The 20,047-nt window shown below is 48.4% G+C and overlaps 1 protein-coding gene across 2 annotated transcripts in view; it reads left to right on the top strand.

The window, feature by feature from the left end:
* The first annotated feature begins 1,362 nt into the window (after positions 1-1,362).
* Positions 1,363-20,047, top strand: part of ST3GAL3 (ST3 beta-galactoside alpha-2,3-sialyltransferase 3) — a 1,489,309-nt gene continuing 1,470,624 nt past the window's right edge. For both annotated transcript variants that reach the window (XM_069642409.1, XM_069642406.1), the window contains exon 1: positions 1,363-1,528. The gene's annotated coding sequence lies outside the window, so the exon portion shown is untranslated. The remainder of the gene's footprint in view (positions 1,529-20,047) is intronic.

The raw sequence follows: 20,047 nt of genomic DNA, 5'->3' as shown, positions 1-20,047 counted from the left end.
AGCAGTAGAGTGACAGACCCCCCGGCTAGGGCAGTAGAGTGACAGAGCCCCCCGGCTAGGGCAGTATTGACAGACCCCCCGGCTAGGGCAGTAGAGTGACAGAGCCCCCGGCTAGGGCAGTAGAGTGACAGACCGCCCGGCTAGGGCAGTAGAGTGACAGACCGCCCGGCTAGGGCAGTAGAGGGACAGAGCCCCTGGCTAGGGCAGTAGAGTGACAGACCCCCCGGCTAGGGCAGTAGAGTGACAGAGCCCCTGGCTAGAGCAGTAGAGTGACAGACCCCCCGGCTAGGGCAGTAGAGTGACAGAGCCCCTGGCTAGGGTAGTAGAGTGACAGACCCCCGGCTAGGGCAGTAGAGTGACAGACCGCCCGGCTAGGGCAGTAGAGGGACAGAGCCCCCTGGCAGTAAAGTGACAGACCTGGGAAGGGCAGTAGAGTGACAAACCCCCCCTGGCAGTAAAGTGACAGACCCCCCTGGCAGTAGAGTGACAGACCCCCGGCTAGGGCAGTAGAGTGACAGACCCCCTGGCTAGGGCAGTAGAGTGACAGACCCCCCTGGCAGTAGAGTGACAGACCCCCCGGCTAGGGCAGTAGAGTGATAGACCCCCTGGCTAGGGCAGTAGAGTGACAGACCACCTGGCTAGGGCAGTAGAGTGACAGACCCCTCGACTAGGGCAGTAGAGTGACAGACCCCCTGGCTAGGGCAGTAGAGTGACAGAGCCCCCGGCTAGGGCAGTAGAGTGACGGAGCCCCCGGCTAGGGCAGTAGAGTGACAGACCCCCCAGCTAGGGCAGTAGAGTGACAGAGCCCCCCGGCTAGGGCAGTATTGACAGACCCCCCGGCTAGGGCAGTAGAGTGACAGAACCCCCTGGCAGTAGAGTGACAGACCGCCCGGCTAGGGCAGTAGAGTGACAGACCGCCCAGCTAGGGCAGTAGAGGGACAGAGCCCCTGGCTAGGGCAGTAGAGGGACAGAGCCCCCGGCTAGGGCAGTAGAGTGACAGAGCCCCTGGCTAGAGCAGTAGAGTGACAGACCCCCCGGCTAGGGCAGTAGAGTGACAGAGCCCCGGCTAGGGTACTCCATGCCATAGCGCTGCCCTGAAGTTCCCTCGGCGTGCGCTCGCAGCACGGCCGTATATTACTTTTGTTACGGGGGGGGCACGCATGGGTCTGCCCCTGCTGCAACCCACGTGAAATGGGGGGCCACAGCGGCGCCGCCGGCAGGTAAGCACCCCTGGCCGCAGTGCCCGGGCACCGCACCGAGTCCCCCTGCCGCCATGATTCAGGCTTCTTGCGTGCGGAACGTCAATGCGTCATGCGTCTTAAAGGTATTCCGCAAAGCGTCGGCAGACACCGAGACGCGCGATGCTATGGGGACTTTAAGCGTGTGTTCCCATTGATCCTGAGAGCATCATAAGGCCTGCCTTTGGCAAAGGCTCCTTTCCAGCCTCCAGGCAGCAGCAGCAGCAGCATCACCTGCATCACCACCTGCATCACCTGCAGCATCACTTCCAGCATCACCGCTGCACCAGGTGAGCGTGCACGCCGGGCGGCCCCTGTCATGCATTGCACAGGCATTTCTTCCTCTCCCCTCTCCATTCTCAGCCCTTTGTTGTTATGTTGGTAAGCGCAGCCCTAGTGCAGCCTCTGGGAATGCATGCTGCACGAGAGGCTGCAGCAGCTGCCTGTGATGCCTTGCATTGCACTCCTCGCGTGCTGAATGGAAACATTGCAAGTGCCTGACTTTCTAAGCCTCTGGGGCTGGAGGGCCACAGGGCAGCCTGCTGCTGTTGGTGCAGTTCAGGCTCTGGGATGCTGTGCAGCTGCTGCACAGACCCTGCTGTGATGCGAGTGAGTGTATATATAACAATGCCTGCACTGGCTAATGATTGCAGGCCAGTAACAGCCGTGCAGCTGCTGCACAGACCCTTCTCTGGTGTCAGTGACAGTATATATAATAATGCCTGCACTGGCTAATGATTGCAGGCACAGTTACTGCTGTGCAGCTGCTGCACAGACCCTCCTGTGATGCGAGTGAGTGTATATATAATAATGCCTGCACCGGCTAATGATTGCAGGCCAGTAACTGCTGTGCAGCTGCTACACAGACCCAGCTCTGGTGTGAGTGACTGTATGTATAATACCTGCGCCGACTAATGATTGCAGACCTGCTGTCTCCAGTTCCAATGCCTACTCTGAAAGCAGTGATTCCCCAGGGCTTCGAAACACTTGCCTGTGTATAGGCACTATATAAATAAACATTACCGTACATTACCAGGGTTAATGTCTGCAGATATGGTACTTTCTGTGGGTCATAATTGCAGGCACGGTGTCTGTTCTAGGTCTAATGGTTGCAGACATAGAAACAACACCCCGATGAATAGCAGCAGACACGACCTCCATGAGTGCAGACACAATACCTGCTCTGACCTAATGACTTCCCGTACAGTACGTACCTGCTCATGAGCTACATCTGACAATACCTGCACTGGGGCAAATAATTACAGACACAGTACCGGATCTGGGATACCGATTCCAGACACAGTTCCTGCCCTGGAACTAATGACGCATGATACAGTACCTGCTAATCCGTTACATATGACAGAATACCTGCCCTGTGGCTTATAACTACAAACACAATATCTGCTCTGCACAGTGCATACTCTGGGGCTAACACAGTGCCTGCTCATGGGAAAATCTGGGGTCAATGACTGCAGAAACAGTAAAAAGCCCATGCACCCTTTCCTTCCCCTGTGCCCTTTCCCATTCCTAATTCCCCCGACATCTTGGACCACACTTTCTGAAATGAACGTACAGCTTAAAGAAGTGATCAGTAGGGATAAACCATCGTGCCCCACTTTTCAAAACGTGTTTGGTGCAACTGATGGGATGCTCATTCACTTCACTTGCACCAAAAAAGTGATGAACCGTGCACAAAGGACATTTAAATGTGTACATCATAGTTGTGCACATTGAGCTTCTTTTTTCCAACGAAATGTGCTACTGCGCAAGGCAGATGATGTTAAGGGGGTTCTGGGCATTTTTAAGTAAATTCTGATTTTTAAAAGGGGTGCACTTTTCAAAGCGCACGGAGGAAAACATGTTCCTGTGCCTATTTGGAACAGGTGCATGGGGATATAAAATGTATGGGAAGGTAAGGTCTGGTGCTCTCATCAATGGATGAGTGAGTGTTGTATTGGAAAAGGCAAGTGAAAGTTGAGTCAAAGAATGTGTTTGTGTGTGTGTATTTGTGCTGGGCCAGGAAGCTGATTTTGGCTGGCGAGGGCAGCACAGTAACGATGCACTTTTAAAATGGGTATCCATCATGTCTGCCGGTACAAAATGCTGTTGATTTTTTAGAAAGGATGATATGTGCTTTTATGTGGCTGCGCTGGGATTTTGGGGTACCCAGTCTTGCCATTCTTTGCTGTGGCATGACATTTCGTTTAACAGGGATTCTATGACAAAGCAAGCATGATAAGTGTTATGTTTCTAGATTTGCATTTAGGGCAGCCAGTCAAGCCATTTCTTTCAGAAGTGTGGCTTTTCTCACTGGGCATCAAGGGTAAAGCAAACATAAGTGTTATTACGCATCTAGACTCGCCTGCATTGTGCAGGCAGTATGGACATGTTTTCTTTTTGTGACAAGAAATGTTTAAAGGCTCAGTCTACAGGAGTGTGTGGCAGAGCCATGGCAGGCATGTTTTCTTCTAGTATCATTAATAGCATTATGCACAAAGCATTCATGAATACTGTGTGAATTAATATATGTGAATATTGACGTATATTGGTTTAGTCAGCATGGAAATGTATTGATTGTGAGGGTGCTGTGTTCCTGCTTTTGACTGGGATGGAAAGGATTCTCACCCAGGGGGCACATGCTATGTTTAGGCCTCTGCCTTCCACTTTGGCCCAACATAGTCTAAAGCTTTACCCTTGATTGTGAGGGTGCTGGCTGCCTGTTTTTGACTGGGATGGCAAAGGATTCTGACCCAGGGGGTGCATTCTATGTTTAGGCGTCTGGCTTCCGCACTGGCCCAACAAAGTCTCAAGCTGTACCCTTGCAACATTGGGATTCATTCAGCACAAGTGCAACTAAGCAAAAGCTGAATGACAATCCGTATTAGTCCGCCAATCATCCTACAAACTCTGATGCTCTGAAGTTATCAGTAAGTCATCCCCAAATCAACAAGAACAAACCTGTTTCATGGAGACGCTCTTGAAGTAATCAGCAGGTCATCGCAGAATCATGGACAAACATGCAATCTCGTGAAGTGATCGGCAAGTCATCATAAAATCCTCTGGAACAAAGAGATTTCTAAAATAGAGATGATGTTAGCATAATCATTAAGTCATCCTAAGCTCATCCCAAATCATCACCCATCATTCCTTGACATTTGTGGATGACTTTAACAGCGTGCCGACATCTGATGTGGAAATTACTTCTAGGGTAGTTCGATGATCACCCAATGACTCCAGGATAATCTCTAAAGTCATCTTTTAGACCAGGGTACTTGCGAGCTAGTGGACTAGTAATTACCCTTTGCCCCTCCACCCTCTCAGTTATGTTCATGACACATTCAGAGTTATGTGGGATGGGGTTTGGACTCTGCCGATCATTCCTCTCCAGTCTGTGGTTACACTTGGGCTGCATTGGTAACTTGTTTGCTTGTAGTTTGTAACCACATTGCAGTGTTGGGAAAGTCTGAGGTTTTGTCCAAGTGGCCTGCAACATTGTAGTAGGTTGTCTCCCAGTAGGCAGGTCAGTGTCCAGCTGTTTTACAGCTTAAATGTCTGTCTGGGATTATACCTTTTTACTTTTGGCTTTTAGGTGGCGATATAGAGCCACCTAATGGCAAATCTATTGTCTTGGAGTACAGCTAGGAGGGCAATGGGGTGTGAGGAGGGATACGCCGCTTGTGGTTATTTAACCCATTCACTGCTCCTGGATATGACTATCTCTGACCATTCCCACCCACTAACTACCCATCACCATCCTCTTGGGATTTCTCTGAGCTCTGTCACACAGCAACCTCAAAGTGTGTGCTGTATAGAGCGTGCCAGTGTTATTTCTAAGCAGTCTTCTGAGAGTTAATGGCTTAATTGCAGCTGTAAAGGAGTTGCTGGTGTAAAAATAGGACTTTACAAACAGTGCCTCCAGTCTCTTGATTTATAATCCTAACATGTGTCCTCACATCGATTACTTGCATGGATGTCCTGTTGAAAACGATCATTGCCAAAGCCAATAGTGTCAGCTGGCCTATCGTTATTAGATAGGCATTTGCCTGCAACTGACGTCATACGGCCAGGTATTCACTCCACATGCCAGCTGTTTCCACCTTATGGCCAGCTAGCACCAGTGGTCTTGCCTGGAAAATGTCTATCCCATGCCTTCACAAAAGCCAAAACTGTTGCCTTTGCCAGTGCTTGTATAATTGTAGCTATTCCACTCATGTTTATTGCCTTAGCAAGCTCTCGGAAGGCCTCTGTTGCTATAGTTGTGTCTCGCAGTGCTTGCTCTATTGCTCCATATGGTCTCCCAGCATATGGTCAGTAGCACTTGTATTGTGTCTCCCTGTGTGATCCTGGGGGTATATTCCAGGGTTCTGTCTCCCTGGGAGTGTCTTCCAGGGTTCTACCTCCCTGTGTGATCCTGGGGGTGTCTTCCAGGGTTCTATGTGATTTGGTCAAGTTTTTTTGGTTGAATTCGATTTCGTCAATTTATTTTTATTTTTTACATTTGGCCTGAAATAAATGAAGGGGGAGACTCGCCCCTCCACCCCCCGGCATCTCCTCACATTTCTTTCTTATCACGATTACCCATGAATGTTAGCATCTGCCACACTTAGATAGAATTGTGAACATTCACCTGCGCCGCATCTAAACAGAACGGCGAACGCTAACAAGTGCCACACTTGGATAATATTGTAAATGTTAGCAGGCACTACACTTAGATGGAAGTAGGAAGGCTAGCCATTGACACAGATGGAATTGTCAATGTTAGTATGTGCCATATAGATGGAATTATGAAGATAACCATGCGCAACACTTGAAACAACTGAGAATGCTAGCGTGTCCCACACTTAGATAGAATTGTGCACGTTAGCCTGCGCCGCATCTAGATGGGATTGTGAAGGTTTGCGAGGGCCACACTTGGACGGAATTACGTAGGTCATCAAGCGCTACACTTAGACAGAACTGTCAATGTTAGCATGTTAAATGTCATGTAACGCACCAACCAATATAAGCTCAAACTATCGGCATACTTATCTCACTACAAAAACTCACACAACCATCTCTCACACAACAAGCTGCACGCACTTCACCACACCGCAACAACACATAAGCCGCACCAACAGCACACGCGGTCTGACACCGGCCCAATACTCGCACCAACGCTCAGAACCCGGTGTTTACCGAGTTGAAGCTGCCAACAGTACACCACTCCTCACTATCCTACTCCCTCTTCACCTTACTAACCCATCCCACCTTCTCGTTTACAGATCTGCCAGAGCGCCTGGGGACCAATTCCGTTGGTGACGGTGCGCTATACAAGTACCTTTGACATAACCTAACACCCCCACATATATTTGCGGGCAAATTCAACTAAAAGAATTCGACAAATTCTGCCGCGATGTAATCTCCCTATCCCTTTTCCAGCATATGTTACTGTACGTTCTGCCATTTGCAGAGTGCGCAATGTCGGTGTGTGCCACACAGCATATATTGAAGAATGCCTTATTACCATCCTGTCATGAAAATGAAAGGAACACACCAATTCTGCTAGTGCTTGAGAGTTTATTTATTCCAAAAGAATAACATAATATACTTATGTTTCATGCCACTTGGGCCCTTCCTCAGGACTGTTATGGTAATATTGTGCTGGCTCTCAAAACAAGATGGCTTTTGGTTTGTTGAGGTTTCATCTGCCATTGATATGATCCCTTGGGCGCTTCAGGCACTCTCGCTGTGCCAGCTAGCACAGTTCTGGGTTTCCTGAGAACAGTAGGCACATTTCTCTTTTGCAAATGGTCTTTATTTATTTATTTATTATATTTGTTACACACCCAGACCCTGGGGTATCGCGGGTATCATTAACCTAATAATGTTTGCAGGAGAGCTTGATAAACGGGCAGAATGTAGTAGGCCACTCCAATGTCTAAGATTGTGTGCTTGATGAGCTGTGTAGTAGATATGGAAAGCGGGTCAGCCCCAGAGGCCTCCTCCACATGTGCCTGCTTGTCTGTGGAGGTTGTGTGATCCAGGTGGCTGCTTTGTTTGTGATGCATGTGGAGAGAAGGATGCATGAATCCTTGCTTCACATGCAGCATTTTGGTTTTCTGAGTGCTGCTGTCATAGCACAGGGCATGAATATCCTCAACTGAAGGGGTAATGGCAGGAAGGACGCACATAACCATTAGAAACAAAAGTCTTTGTAGATCTTTTAACGTGCCCATGAGGTCTACGATTCCTTATTCATTTTTCCTCTTTTGCTACCCCCATATCTCACCCTCCACACCCCCCCCTCCAAAGTCCTCTGCATACAGACCCCATTTAAATGTTTTCCTTCTGCAACTGGCCCACGGACTGATAAATCTCACACCTTTCATTACACGTTGGCCGGTGTGGTAATAACATGCTGGTATTAATGTTTACCAGCATGTTACCTCACCGGCCAACTACGAGTTTGCCAGTGGGGTGGAGGAATTACCTCAAGCCAAGAGCTGAGGTATGTGTGCTACACCACCGGCAAAAATCGCCAGTATTAGCAGTGCCGTAAAACGGGCACAATCCCCCATGGAGCCCTATGGGACTCCATGAATGTGGATTTACACGGTCACCCTGGCACTCGAAATCAAGCGGTAATACTGTCGGACCAAGTGGCGGTAATGGTAATACAGTTTGCCGGTATGTTGGTGGATTGTACACAGTGCGCAACAAAGATGCAGGGATTGCAATTTTGAGAGGCGTGCATTTTTTTGCATGAGAGAAAGTGCTCCCTGGAATATGAAAAATGCAGCCTATTCCTTCCAGCTTTCTTTTATTATTTTTTTTTTAAATGTCATTTTATAACATTTCAACATGTGAAAAATGTGTTAACTTTCCACTCCCCCCTCCCCCATGCCCCTGTCTATGCCACTTGAAAACCAGTTTATACCGAAATGTCTGCATTTTGAACGCTTTGACCACCTTCGGGGTCCTCCTCGACAGCTTCTCCCTAACTTCTCTATCCAGCTCTCTCCCCATCGTCCTCTCCCAACTACCCATATATGGCCAGGGTGGTCGAGGAGTGGCCTCATCCAAGATCTTATGAATGCTTGATATCCCACCCTACGCCCCGGGATGAGTCAACAGGAACTTTCTGAATGGGGAGAGTTGGTGAGTCGCCGCCGACTTGACTGCCAGGCTTTGTAGCCAATGCCGTAACTGAAAATACCACAGCCTTTCCTTCTCACCTACTTCGAAGAGTGGTTTACATTCTACGAATTATCTTATAGTGGGGCCTTGGCATCCGACATCCCCCCCATTGCCTTCTTATGAATGCCTCCCTCTCCGTTCCTGGTGAGAAATCCGGGTTATTGGAAATTGGGGTGAATGGGGAGGGGACAGACGTGATCCCGAACTTCCATGTCAACCTGCCCCAAGTGTCTGCCACTAATCTAGTTATAATGCTCAAGAATGGCTGGCCGGTGATGGCGTGGCAGCCAAAGGACTTACCTCAAATTGTGTTTTGCCACTGCCCTGTCCATTATTCCCCACTGTTTCCCTTTTTGCTCCGTAAACCACTCCTGTATAATACACAACTTCGCGGCATCATAATACAACTGATAATTCGGGAGACCCAACCCACCCGCTTTCTTTGGGGCTGTCAACTGGGACATGCTAACACGCAGCCTCCTGCCCTCCCAAATAAAATTGCTCATAACCTTTCCTAACTCCCAGAAGAAGGCCTTGGGGACCTCCTTTAGGATCACCTGGATGAGATTAGTCTAGGCAAGGTTACCCTTTTCACTGAAGCTATCCTGCCTAACCAAAATATCCGGAGGTTCCTCCCATTTTTGGAGGTTTGCTTTAATTGCTGACAGCATGGCCGGGTACTTTGCTGCGTACCACCCGGTGAGGAGGGGGGGTGGATCTTCTTAATTCCTAGGTACTTTATACCTTTAGAGCTCCATATGTATGAGGATGTTTCCTTTTAATTCTGCCACATCCCTGCCCTTAACCGTGAGGTTTAATAGTTCCGATTTGGTTATATTTATTTTGACACCGGAGACCTTCCCAAAGTCCTCCAGAACACTCCTGCACGCTCTCAACAACTCTGCCGGGTTTGTCAGTGTAAGGAGCATGCTGTCCGCAAAAGCAGCTACCTTGTGATGAATGCCTCCAAACGGGATGCCGTGTATCCCCCCCCCCCCCCCCCCGTGCTCTGCATTGTATGCAGCAATGGTTCCATGTATATTGCGTACAGCAGGGGGGACAGAGGGCAGCGCTGCCTGGTTGCTCTCTGTAGTTTGATCTCTTTAGACATTGACCCATTAACAAGTAGGCGCACCACTGATTCCTTATAATTTGCCCTAACCATTCATAGGAAATTCCCCCGCCCCCGTCCTTCCCAAAATGTTCCATGACCTTGAATAGAAAGGACATTTAGGTCCACTCCACTCCACTCGGTCAAATGCCTTTTCGGCGTCTAGGGATAAGAGGACTTGGGGAGTCTGTTTTGTGCGCCTTTCCTACTGTGAGTGATGCGTCTGGTCAGCCTCCACTGAACAAATCCTGCTTGGTCTGGGTGTATGAATCCTGGTAGGTGTTTCTCAAGCATATCAGTCAATATTTTTGTATACATTTTAGCGTCCATGGTTATCGAGGCAATTGGTCTGTACGCTGTGCATTTGTTCTGATCCTTATTAGGTTTAGAGAGAAGGATAAACTTCTCTTCCTCCATTGATCGCAAGATTTTGACTACGGAGCACGCCACTCCCTCACGAGTGAAATTCAAGACTGCTTTGCGGCATACTACACAGACCGTTATGCGGCCAAGGGAAAGCAGGCAGATGGCATTTTTGGAGGAGCTGGGTTTACCTGCGGTGGGTAGGGAGGCAGGGAAAGAACCTAGGCAATCGATAACGGTAGAGGAAGTAAGGAGAGGGATAACCGCACTCCCCCTGAACAAAGCACCAGGACCGGACAGCTTCACCACCACATTTTCTAAGGCATTGGGAGGTCCCCTAGCTCCGCGCTTGACAAGCCTTTTTGACCACTGCCAACTGGGACTCGAGCTGTTTCTCCCTGTGAGCCTTAGCCACAATGACTTCCCCCCGCACTGTAGCCTTGAATGCGTCCCACCTCAGATATTTCCCTGTATCCTCCTTTTTGTTTGTCTCAAAGAAAGACTTAATCTTCCTGTCTAGTCCCCCCTCCTCCCCAATCACTGCTGAGTCCCGCAACAACTCCCCCACTATTCTCCAGCCCCAAACCCCGAGACTGCGTCCCCGCAGGTGCAGCACCATTGAGACAATTGCATGGACCCCTTTTCTTTTCCCAACGGTCCCACCTCTATTCCATCCACCCACACACAATCGATGCAGTACTGAGTTCTTGCACGCTAGAGAAGAAAGTAAATCACTCCTCACCAGAGGTCCTTCAGGGCCATTTCATCAAACCTCTCCTGTATCACTGCTGAGGCCACTGCTACCCCCTGGGAGTTGCCCCCTGAGCTTCTATCTAGTCCCTGCATCCATGCCAGGTTGAGGTCTCCCATTTAAAATGACATGACCTTTCACGCCCCCGTCTAGCATGTCCAGCAATTCCCTTAGGAACGTCTCTTGTCCTGTGTTTGGAGCGTATATTGACACCATTGAGTAAGCAATTTCCATATATTCTCCCACCACTATTATGAATCTCCCCCCTTTATCCACCTTAAGCCCCTTTATCTGGAAATCCATCCCATTGTGGAGAGCAAGGGCAACCTCACCTGCCTTGGTTGGTCCCGAAGCCTGAAACACCCGTGTACATCCCTGTAGCGTTAATCTAGCCTCGTCTTTTCTTATGAGATGGGGTTTCCTGCAGGGCCAGGACGTCCGGGGACAGCTTCTTCATCAGCTGTTCCAGCTTTTTACTCTTAAGCGGGCAGTTGATGCCCCTTATATTATGTGCAGCCCACTTGCATTGGGGTCCCTTCCCCCTTCTGCCCTTCTCCCCTCTGCCCTTCTGAGCCTCCCCTTCTCTCTCTGCTCCAGTACCCCACATTAGGTTCCACTCCCTTTTCCACCACTGTTCCTTCTGCCTTCCCTTGCTGCCCGTGGATCCACCCCCTGAACCTGGTCTCCAACCTGCACCATTGGACCCACCCCTTCCTTTGTTTAACTGCACCCCCCCCTAGGTTTTAGCACGCTACCTGATGCCAAGATGGAGCTGCCCTCCCCACTTCGCTTGCCTTATGATCAGCCAACTTACTTTATCACTACCCCCTGCGCCCTTTCGCCCAAGTGTGTTACTGGGATGTCCGTTATCCCTCCACCACCTTTTCCTCCCCTGCCACTTCCCCTGCTCCTGGGCCCTTCAGAGCAGGTCTCCTCCTGCGCCCTTCTCCTTCTGTGTCCATTCCCATTGTCTGGGTCTCGTTCGATTATTCTGATGGGCGGAGGGTTCTCCCAGACTACCCTGGGTTTCCTCCAGCTGTAAGAGATTGATCCTTTCCTGTGTCGTTGTGATGCACCTTTGCGTCCCGTCCATTCGAATAACAGACCAAAGGGGAATGTCCATTGATATCGAACGCCTTTGCTGGCCAACTCCCTCACCACTGGGCCCATCTGTTGTCTTTAAGTAGCGTGATGCCTCCCAGGTTTTGGTACAGGAAGATTGTAGTGTCCTTGTATTGTACCGGCTCCTTTGCACGTGCTGCTCTGAGTACTGCCTCCTTCTGTGCATCTCGCGAGAAGCCGCTAGCACATCCCTGGTCTTCCTCCGTTAGACCTTTGCGCTCTTCCAGTTCTATGGATTCCATCCAGCTCAATTTCCTGTGGGGTCACGTTTCCCAGGATATCCGAAAAGATCTTGCTGGCTTTCCTCCTCAGGTCTTTGTCTGCAATGGCGTCTGGAAGATTCTTTATCCGTATGCTTATTCTTCTAGACCGGTTCTCCATGTCCTCCATTTGGAACTCCAAATTGTGTGTAGCCACATTGAGACGTTCAATTGCCTCGCCTTGTGCTGTGGTGTCCATGTCAACCACCTTTAAACCCATCTCAAGGAGGTCTGTTCTTCCTCATTGCTGGCTGCTTTGCAGCCTCCGCTTTGGCCTTTCACATCCGTCCATAGGGTAGCATCCTTGCCCAGCAATGCTGCTGAGCAGGGGGCACAGTCACAGGTCTCCTCCTCTCCTCGGTTCCTCCTTTACCCCTCACACCTTGCTGGTCTCCTCCAGGCCTGCCTCCTTACTCCTCCGGGTCCGATCTTCCTCTGATCTTGTGTGCACCTGGGCTGCAGCCTCTTCACTCTGTGCTCCTTCCTAAAAGGGATTCTTCCCTGGGGCCTTGTTGCTGATACCAATGGTTGTCCCCCTTGGTGTTGTGGGTGCCCCCGCTGGTTTCTGCCATCTTTCTGCCAGTGGGTCCCCTCACTGTTTCCCGGGTACCCCTGGTCTCCCGACGTGCCCCCATCAGTGTCCTTGTTTTACTCCTTGCTGATATAGGGTGTCCTCTCAGGGGGTTGGTGGGCTTCCTGGGGCTGCCCCTTCCCTCCTTCTGCCACCTACCCCCTGACCTCTGTGGGCATCCCTGGCCAGCCTGTGGATCTGCTCACCTGGATTCTCTCAGGGGGCTGGGTCTCCTATCTGAGCTGGATACGGTAGAACTGTTCGTTCTGCTCGAGCCTCTACAGCAGTGGGATGAGGGGGGGTGGGCCTCCTAAACCGTTAATGGACCATGGTCGTGGTAAAGTTTGCATGGCTGACAAGCCCAGCTTCCTAACCACTGCCGCCTTTCTCCTGCTTGAATTCCCTACAGGGGACCACCATCAAGCCCAGTTGGGCTGCGGCGTCCTCTGGACATCACCCACAGTGTTGCCGAGCTGTCCTCCCTACCGCTGCACCGCACCTCCAGTGGCGTGCACCATCCTCTGTTCCTTGGCAGGCCACTTCCTCCTGGGGGGGGGTGCCCTTTTTCTTGGTTAGGATTTCCCGTCTAAGGCCACATCCTCTGCTCCCCCCGGCACAGGGATCTTCTGCTTACTGTCTGGCTCCTAGCTGGAGCTTCTCAAGGCTTTGCAGGTGGTGGAAACCATGAAAGAGCTCTGGACCCAAGGAGCGACGGCCAACATGTCTATCTGGTGCCGGTGGCCATCTTGGAATCTTTTTCTTAACCTGGTGGGAAGCAGGCTGTGTGCAGTTGCAGGCTACCCCCATCACCCCTACAGACGCTGTGCCTAGTCGGCCCCCTTGGGCCTTTTGCCAGTTAAAGCAACAAATGGTGTTTGCCAGTGGATGGTGCTGGGGCCAGACTCCTTGGCCAGTTGCACCAGAGGTCTTCAACAGCACCTCAGATAGGCCTGAATCACACAGACTGCCCCCTCTTGCGTTTAAGACAAATGCCTACACACTCAGCGAGAAACCAAAGGACCAATTCCCTTTGCATTAAAGCACCTACTCGCCCAGTGTTGAGGCAGCTACTTGGTTGTACAGATCGCTCTTTTCTATCCGCTGAAAAATGCTGAACATCGCTGTTCATCATTTCGCCACTAGGTGGCTCTATGCCATTACACATTTAGGAGCCTGTCACTTTCTGGGTTGACCGTCTAGCTGGTGCACTGTTCATGGAACAGGACCAGGGTTCGACCCTGGTGTGCGCACAATGATCTGGGCGAAAGTCTCATTGACTGGTTGTCTGCTAAAGTGCCAGGTTTCAAGCTGTTGCAGCGTTGTTATTCTGAATGTATTCTTACTGTACAGTCCATGCCAAGACAATGGGCCTGATTCACAAAGATTTGCACTAGCGCAAATCCTAAAACAGCCTGAGCATCTTTGATTTGCTCTCTCTATCTCACACCTGATTCACAAAGACTAACACTAGAGCATTTTCACCCCGACGCCCCAAGTTCCGACTGTGAACACGGACACCAGAGACCCATACTCTTGATTTGAGGAAGGCTTGTGTTTTGATTATATCTTGGTGTCCTTCATGCGCTAATCGAAGGGCACGGTCTACCAACGATGCTGTGAGCACTATTCAATGTCCTTAGAGTATCAGACATTTGGGGGATATTGACAGCTCATGTTGTATCCTGAACATCCCTTAACTCATTTCTTGTGCTTCCGTTGTACGATGGGTGATGGCAGATAAGAATGTTCCAAACATACCAATCACTACCTCCCCCCCCCCCTAACACTACCTATCCCTCGTAGAATAACTAAACTGTACCCTACTGGGGGTTGGACGGAATGCTTCCTAGATCATGCTAGTGCGCCGCCCTATCTAAAAGTAAATGGAGAACAGAGAAACTGTCCCTCTTCTGCAAGATGAAAACTGTAACTAAAAAGCACACATTGTTGAGGTAGCAAGAAAACCAATTTCATTCTTTCTTGCTTATTTACTCAATTGGGTGTGCTAGTTAAAAAGAACGGGATCTGTGCAAATGACACTGAGACCCTATTACTTATATGTGAAAAGTGAAAAAAGATATAAAAACCCTAAAAGTGACTGTATATTACCACTAATCTGAAGAGTATATCACACAGATTGGTGGACTGGTTTTCGAATGTTCTCCAGTCTCCAGACAGAAGAGTTTCTCTTCTGAACTGTAGGCATGTGCTGTCAGCTGTGTGGTCTATTATTTCTTGTAGCTGCATTAACCTGGTTTGGGCGCATGCAACCACATGACATACATGTTCATCAGTCTCTTGAGCTGCCTCACATTCCTTTTGAGTGACTTGTCTGGGATAGCGTGACGGGTAATTGGCTGTATGCGTACCCGCCCGGTATACTACCCGTTTGTTGAATGGATGCAGCTGTAGCATCCATCGTTCTAGACGCACCGAGGGATGGGATGCTGAGCCTTTAAAGATGGGGACCAGTGGTTTGTGGTCTGTGTAGCCCTTAAGAGGGTGTCCTATTGGGTACACATGAAAGTGTCTGCACCCCCATCGGATGGCCAACACCCCTCTTTCAATGTGTGCATAGTTTTGTTCCGTTTTGGTTAGTGCTCGGCTAGCGAATGCAGTGGGGTATATTATACCTTGCTTAGCCCCTTGTGTTATGTGGGGTGAAAATACAGTTCCATAGTGACAGACGGAGAGGCCATGCTGGGCTCCTATTGTGAGAGTGAAGCTAGCTAATGTGGAGTTCCATTGAAATATAAAAGCCAGTACAAAACCGTGATTTTCAACAAAAGACCTAATAAAATGGAAAGAAATGGGCCTGGTCAACTTCACTAAAACGGACAGGTGCGCAAGTGAAGGGGAATTTACCTGAGAGCTTAAAACTGATGGATATGCCCAACGAATGGGTAATTGCATGTGGGACTGCAGATGTGGACTTTGTGTAAATTGAGAAAATGCAACTTTGACTGATTTAAAACCGCAGCAGTGCACGTGGAAAGAAAAGATGCATTTGGCAGACGGTGCATTTGGAAGATAAAAAGGACGAATGATGCCTGACATTTAAGAAATAGTGTACTGACAGATTGTGTTTATCAGGAATAAAGCGACTTAATGTCTATCATATAAAATCACAACATGTAAAGAGAAAGGCCTATTTAGTTTTTATGAAAGTGAACACTGGTTTCCTATGTTAACTGTGGCCTATCTGTGTGCATAAGATTAATAAAGAATCTACCTCTGTTCTAATATAGTAGTAAAAAAAGATTGTATTTATGAACAGCAGGCCTAGGTGTAATACAAAATGATACATGTTAAACACATTGTGTCAGTGTAAAATGCTATTATTTTAGAATTATGTAGCATGTTTTTCCCCATTAAACCTTGACCTCAAGACCTTTGGCTGAGGACCTCTAGGAGAAGGTCTGGTTTTCAGTTTAAATGCTAAAAAATACAGAGGAGTAGATCGGAATTGTGGAGGTGGCAGATAAGCCAGCCAACAGAAGTTACCTTAAGGTCGGCTCTCCACATTAACTGTGCATTTGCTTCGAACAAAAAAGTCTTTGAAGCCCAGGATTGGAGGGCATGATCACATGGGCCATCCAGATGTCCTAATCGGGTTACAGAAGAGAAATGAAACATAAGAAATGGTGCAGGCTTGTGTGAAACTCAGGGACACTTGTGGTGCCTTGCCATTGACTAACATTGAATACATTTTCTTGAAAAAAAGCTCACTATGTTCCACTGTGCTCATGCCAGGTTCATATTAAAGGGGATCAGAAACCCATCGGGACCCTGTAAAAACAGATCCTCTGTGTTGTATACAATTTATTAAGACAATTATGATTCTGGCCTTCCCATAATTCCTAGGGAATAGAAAGTCTGTGTGATGGGTTATGGAAGTAAGGTTTGTATCAGGAAGAGACAGATTTGTGACTATTTTGGCTTAGTTAATTGATATAAACGGTAGTTCCTCACAGGAAGGGCGTGCAGAGATATGATTAGTATTTTTCAACTCGCCATAAAATATAGAACTCAAAAATATAAATGTGCCTCCAGTTATCTGATAAATTACGGTAGCTGCCATGTTAGATTTTAAGGTCAATTAAATAGTTAAACCTACTTGTCATTTTGGTATGATGAATCATTCTCCTCCCTCCGCCTCCATCATTCACATCCCCATAACTCCTTGTCATATTGGCAGGCAGTGGACGTATTCAGGAGAGGGAGAGAGCAGGCTAATCCGTAGCATGGGAAGTAGGATAATAGTGCCACCAGCCCTATAAGAGATCAGTTTTCAATCTGAGAGGGTCTTGCTGGCCTTTCTTTCTTTGACTTTTTGACTCTTCTGACCTTTCATTTGACTTTTCCATTCACTTTCCCACTCTATTGCTGGAGGTAGTCTGCTTATGGGCTCTTGCAAAGAACTAGCAGAGGGACAGGAAGAGCTACCCAGGCCTTACGCATTGCAGGGGAGGCAGAGACTGGGAAATCTAGAAGTTAGCTGGGATGGCCAATTGAGGAGCCAGAGGAAGTCTGGGTTCTGGGGACTACCCTTGACTGTAGCCTGTGACCAGATATGTGCAGTCCTCCTAGGAGCCCTGCTGTTTCTCTGGATGCCCCATAAACAAGGCCTCCCATGTAAGTAGATTAATCTGAATGCCAACAAAAGTGTGGGGGGTAATTTGCCAAGCCTTAATCTCCATCTCCCACAACGGGTAGGAGGGTGGAAGTGGGGAGACCCATGGCACATTGTATTAAATATATTTAAAATGAATTCCACTATAGAAAATCACCCTATCCATTTAGATTGAATTGTGTTGGGAACTGCCTGCCGTAATTGTTTCCATTAAATTGTGTGGATGGGGAAGCTGTGTAGATTCTTAGCGCATTATATTGAAGTAAAAGCATAGAAAATCACGGGAAGAGTGTTGTTAGAGTTCGAAACTAACAAAGTTAATGCCCAGTGTGTTAGAGCCGGTATAGAAAATAAAGTACTTGGGTGACACTATCTTTCTGAAACCCCTGTCTTCTGTAAAGAATGGGGGGGTGTCCATAATCCCAAAATAAGTAACGCTAAAACGTTGCCATTCAAGTGAGTGTAGAGTTTGCAAAACAACATTTCCCATTTATCTACCTGCATCCCAAAAACTATTATCCCCAAAGCCCTGCATTTCATGCAAATAAAAAGCACAAAACTATATTCCCATTGAGTCCCTTTCCTGACTTTGCCTTTCAATTAAAAAACCCAAAACGATTTTTTTCATTGTCTATTTTGCAAACCCCTCCTTTTAATAAAAAGCCAACACGATTTTGCTACAGTATTCCCACTCCCTGCACCTTGCCTTCAAATTAAGAGGTCATATATAACTGATGCCTGGAGGTGAGCGTTGCTGGGAGAGAAGAGCCTTGCGATAACCCCAGCAATCACTGGGGGTGGTTCAAATTTCATAATTGTTAATATGCAAGACATCCTCTGTGTGTGTTTGATGTACAGTCTCTACATGTTACCTGTGTGTTGTAGTATCTGTAAGTTCATTAGAAAAAGTCAGTCAACTGTTGCAAGTCATTTCAAATTGTGACATTGTGTTGTGCCACGGATTTGATGGTTGATGTTTTGGTTGCTATTCTTCTTTGTCAAACCTTAAATAAATCTATATTCTTACTATACACTGGCCTGGTTCCTGGCCCATTGGTGGTACAGAGGGTATTTGCTGGGGTGGTGCAAAATAGGTTGGAGGCCTCACTAAAGTTGAATCCGTATAAGTGCTTTGGGTGCGTGCCACCTTGCTTGGGAGGAAAGCAACTCCTTGAGTTGAGTGACCGCATAAGAAATTGTGACAGTAAACACTTCGCCAAAGCCTATGGCGCTAGCATCCACTAGCAGTTCTGTGATTTTTGATGTTTCAAAAACCGCCATGATCGTGCCAGTCAGGAGGGAGTCTTTGATCCTCTGAAATGCATGTTTGTGTTTGCTGCCCCATGCTTACTGGACACCGTTCTGGGTTAAGTCTCTGAATGGCGTCTCCACTGCGCTAGATCAGGAAAGAAGTTGCCATGCCTAAAAGACTCCTGATTTTTGTGGTGTTTTTTGGCGGGTGCGCCCCTTTAATATGCGACACGGATCTGGTGTCTCTCATTGAACACATAGCCAAAAAATGCTAGCTCGCTCTTCCCAAACTTGCATTTCTCTGCATGGAGTGTTAATCCTGATTCCTCGAGACGTTGCAGGACTGCTGAAAGACACCTGTAATGTGCTTTCTGTGATTTACCATACACCAGAATGTAAACGCTGACATTGGTGGCTCCTGGAAGATCTTGGAGCACTTTCCTAATTTCATTTTAAAAACACTACGGCCGCTGCCGACAAGATGCCGAAGCTTAACCGAGGTGAGAGGGAAATGTAATGAAGCGTGATTCCTTGGCTAGCTTGATCTGGTGATATCCAGAGCGTAAATCCAGTTTGCAGAAGACTTTTGTCTGGTCGTATCTACAAACAGCTCATCAATCATGGGCATGACATTCCTCTATGGATGATTGCTACATTCGGGAGAATCAGACATGCAGATTCTCCTCCTCCCCCCCCCCCCCCCCAACCCCTTGGTTGTTTGGATTTTGTTGTAACCACCATCAGGGATACCCATGGGGTTGGGCCGGACGTCTTCTCAATAATGTGGAGGTCTTACAATTTCTTCAGTCTGGCTTCTACGGCCTCTTGCATGTGGAAGGGCACTCTCCTGTGACTCGCAGCTCTTGGCTCCACTGTGGGGGTCGATGTGCAGAGGAACTGTTTGATTCTTCAGGCATCTGTTCCCTTGGAATAGTTTTGGGTGTCTATCGAGTAGTGCTTCAAACGCAAAGTGAATGATCCTTCACTTTTCTGCCATTTTGCAACTAAGCAGCCTCTCAATGCCTGTATCCACCATGTATATTCGAGTGCAGCAGGATTCACTGTTGAATTCCAGGGTGGATTTGAATGATCTGGGACTGGCTGTGGCCTATTGCATCCGTGCGCAAATAGCCTAACTCCTTTATGTTGTAGATGAGTCTGTGGCACAGCTTGTTGAACTTGGAGACAGGCATGACGTTCACCCTGTGTTGCTTACCATGCACGTTGGTGCCCCATCTGCTAGAACCATGCACGTTGGTTGGGTTCGCTGTTTTGATTTCTTCTGTCTTTTGGCCCTGTGCCAGAGATCATGTGTACCTTTTCCACCAGTGGCATGACGGTCTTTCTGGTGATGAGTCATCTTCGGACTGTTCGTCATCCCCACTCGTGCGGTTCTTTTGCCGGCGCTCTTGCTTTCCACTTGTCTTGTTTTTGGTAGCACTTCGCTGGCTTCTTGTTGTCCTTTCTCGGAGTGGAGATATTGCACATTGTGGCGAAGTGGTTGAGCCGGCTGCATTTCCTGCATGCCACTACTTGCGCTGAACGTGTCTACCGTTTGTGCTATGCTCAGA

The sequence above is a fragment of the Ambystoma mexicanum genome, chromosome 1q (assembly GCF_040938575.1).
Source record: "Ambystoma mexicanum isolate Mex_15411 chromosome 1q, UKY_AmexF1_1, whole genome shotgun sequence".
In the NCBI taxonomy this organism is placed as follows: domain Eukaryota; kingdom Metazoa; phylum Chordata; class Amphibia; order Caudata; family Ambystomatidae; genus Ambystoma; species Ambystoma mexicanum.
This window is presented reverse-complemented; position numbering and strand designations above follow the sequence as displayed.